The following is a 3,597-nucleotide window of genomic DNA, read 5'->3' on the forward strand; positions in this document are numbered from 1 at the left end:
CCTTGAGGAGAGAGAGGTTGAAACTGGATCCAGTGGTCCATCCTGGAAGGCCTGGGAGGGGAGAACAGGCGAAGTGCCACCTTTGCTGTCACCTCCTCGCCGTGTCAGCCCTGCAGGGGTCACCCAGAGGGCTGCAAAGGGCAAATGAAGCCAAATGGGGTGGGATTGTTCATGGAATCACAGAATTGATGTGGGTTCCAACCCAGGTTTGGGTTGGAAGAACCTTTGGAAGGTCACCTAGTCCAGCATCCCCGCCATGGGCAGGGACACCTTCCAGCAGATCAGGTCACTCCGAGCTCTGTCCAGCCTCACCCTGGATGTTCCCAGGGATTTGGCAGCCGCCACCTCTCTGGGAAAACTGTGCCAGTGCCTCACCACCCTCACTGGAAAAAAATTAGTCCTTATATTTAGTCTGAATAAGTCTTTCCTCTTTTATTTTAAAGCCATCACTCCCCACCTATTGGCCCATCTATCCCCTTTAAATAATGAATATTTTCCCCTTCAGTTTAAGTATTGAATACTGTCCCTTTCTATCCCCTTTAAATATTGAATATTGTCCCTATTTATCCCCTCTAAACACTGAAAGGCCAAGAGGACACCCTCACATTTGTCAAAGCTTGAAGGGGACCCAACACAACCAAAAAAACCATCAGTGAGAAGCACCTGACAGTTGTAAGAATGAAGCAGGTCAGATTTGACTACCTATTCACAAAGGAAAGCAATAGAAATCACTGAACCTGAGGGTTTTTTTGGTGATGCTTCTCTAAACTAATGAGCCTGGAAGTTGCACGAGCCTGTGCTGGTTATTGGGGAGGGTATGTGCATTTACCATATATTTGAAGATATCTAAAGTGGGAAAAAAAAAAAAAAAAAGCTGTTTACAAACTGCCCCAAATTCTACAGTCTGCTCAAGACAAAGGTTTCTCGGGGTCAAAATTTACACACAGATGAAGCTCCTTGTGGTGTATCCACAGCAGGTTAAAAGCCCCAGGATCACTCAGTGCAAAGCTGTTTCGGGGGTCTCTGGAAGATTTTGGCTCCATCTGAAGCTGGTTTTGCACTTATTTCTGGAAATCCCCAGTGTAATTGTTGACCTGCCCCGACATGGCCCAGAGCCCAGGCACAAACTCCTCTGCTGCACCAAGGCTTCTCCTTTTCCTTTCTTCCCACCAACCTGCAACTTGAGATGTTATTTTGCATTCAGAGACTTGCTCAGAGTTGGCTGGAGAAGACAGACAACAGCCAGGACAGCAGTGAGAGCAGCTGGAAGTGCTGGCTGGAGAAATGGAGTATTTTTACTCTTATGAGGTCAGTTCATAAAAAAGAAAAAGGCATCTGAGCTGGAAAAAGTCTGTAAAGGATGGAGGATTTACCTAAATTAAGCTCAGTCTTGCAGCCTTGAGCCGTTCTTATCCACACCCACCCAACTGTGACCATCATAGCCAGGCTCCTCCTCTGTGGATCCACTTGGAAATCCAGAAAATGATGGAAAAGGAGAAAGTAAAGTCTGAGGAGGGTGCACATATCCTGTGGTGACCGTGCTCTTCCTGAAGCTGGGCACAAAGGATACCCCATTTCCCAGCAGCTGAGACAAAGATCATCCCAAAAATAGCAGGAGCAGGAGCTGTGGCCTCCTCCCAGGTGACCCAGCACGGTGGGAAGGACATCCCTGTGACCACAGCAGGGGATTTCCTATTTCCTACTCCCCCAAATCTGCACCAGAGGGTGGGGAGGAATGGCTGGAATCCCCTGCCTTCATCTCTGGGGTTCTTCAACAGCTCTGCCCACCTGTGACGGCAAAGAGCACCACGTTGTGATGTGAGTGAGTGAATAACATGGATTTCCTTGTACCCTCCAAAAAGGGAATCTTTCCCCATTCCTCTCATAATTTTTTCCTTCTCCATATGCTCATCATCACCCAGAGGACCACTTGGATCCCCCATTCCCCATCAGGAACATCCCTGGAGATATCTGAGAGCAGGAGATCCCTCCCCCATCCCAGGAGGGTTCTGTCCAGGCCTGGCACCCCCTGTGGTGGCACAGGGATGTCTCCTTGACCTGAGATGGAGTGCTTCAGGCTGCAGGAGCAGGAGACACACCTGGGACTCACAGAGGTGCAGACTCATGGCCTTTTTGGAGCACAAACCTCTTGGCAGCACAGCCATCAAAGTTCTAATGAAAGCTCTTTCCTACTTCCCCCGGGGTGTCATTTCAGCAACAAAAAAACAAAACAAAAAAAAAAAAGGCAATTTCCCAGTTGGTTTTAGTTCTTTTTGATATGCTGCCTTTATCTTTGGTGCTCTGTGGTGTTAAATAGCTGCTGCCTTTCACTCCAGGAGAGCACAAATCCCCGTATTTCTGCCCCAAAAGGGCAGGAATAAACATGGATGTAGTCACAAGTGAAACCACTCGTTCTATTTCTGTCTCCCTTATCTCTGGTACTCCAACAAGATTTCTCCCAAGTCTTTCTTCTCCTTGATCTTGCTTTTTTTTTCCTGTTCCCACCATCTTCTTATCCTCTTTTCTTCCTTCCCCGGGTTTCTGGAGTCTCTGCCTTTTATGCACAAAGCCAGCAGCTCTCTTTAATCAGCCACAGCAATTAAGAAGCTCTCAATTACAAGTGTCACCCGTGTCACCATTTATTCCTGGCTTCAGGACTTTGAATTCCCTTTTTATTGCTGTGTCTGAACAAATCTGGGAGGGGGAATGAGGCACAGAGGGCTGGATCACAGGGAGCAAGTGCCCCCAGGAGGCAACAACCCTGTCTCCAGCAGCCCCAAAATGTCACTCAGTTCTCCCCCTGAGATGTTTTTGCAAGCCAAGAGGTACCTAAGAGCGTGCTGGGAAGTGTTCCCTGCCCTTCCCGTGGTACATGAGGAGACTCCAAGCTAAAATGAGGATGAATCTTTGCTGGAGGGGTTTCATACTTGCAGTGTCTCCCAACTCTCAGGAAAGCAGGTGGATGAGAGCCCCCAGGGGCAGGTCCAGGGGGTGGGAACGGGGTGGTGGAGACCACTCAGGACGTCAGGCATCACCCTGCTGGGAGATGTCACTGCCTTGCTGTGTCCCTGCCACACACTCCTGGCTTTTTTTTCGGATACACCTCACTCCTGCATCCTCTGTTCCCAGACCATCTCCCACCACTGCTCCCCCAAGAGGTGAGCAATGCAGGAAACTTTGCAGCTGGGGTTTTCAGGGAACAACATTCCAGCTACTGATCACAGCTTTTTTTTTTTTTTTTTTTTTTTTCCCCCTCAGTGTCCTGGAAACTGGAAAGTTGTAATTTCCTCTGGGCTTGCCTGTCAAATCACCAGGGTCCAAGGGAAACCTCAGCACAGCACAGCACACCAGGCAATGTTTAAACATCCTCGGGCCAGGATGAGCCCCAGCTCAGCCCTGGGACATCTGTTTGTGTCACATCCCTGCTGGAGGGGACAGTCAGGAGGGCTGTGCCCCTTTCTGCTCCAGGGGTTGGGACAGCAGTGCAACAAAACTCAGCCTGAGGCCTTTTTGGAAAAGGAGGTGATATTTCTTTTAGTCCAGCTGAGTTTGGGTCCCTCGCCCCTGGATCTCACCCGCTCCCCCTGCCAGCATCAA

The sequence above is a fragment of the Empidonax traillii genome, unplaced genomic scaffold, assembly GCF_003031625.1.
Source record: "Empidonax traillii isolate 1590-97213 ecotype Southwest subspecies unplaced genomic scaffold, ASM303162v1 scaffold1253:size457737, whole genome shotgun sequence".
Taxonomy (NCBI): domain Eukaryota; kingdom Metazoa; phylum Chordata; class Aves; order Passeriformes; family Tyrannidae; genus Empidonax; species Empidonax traillii.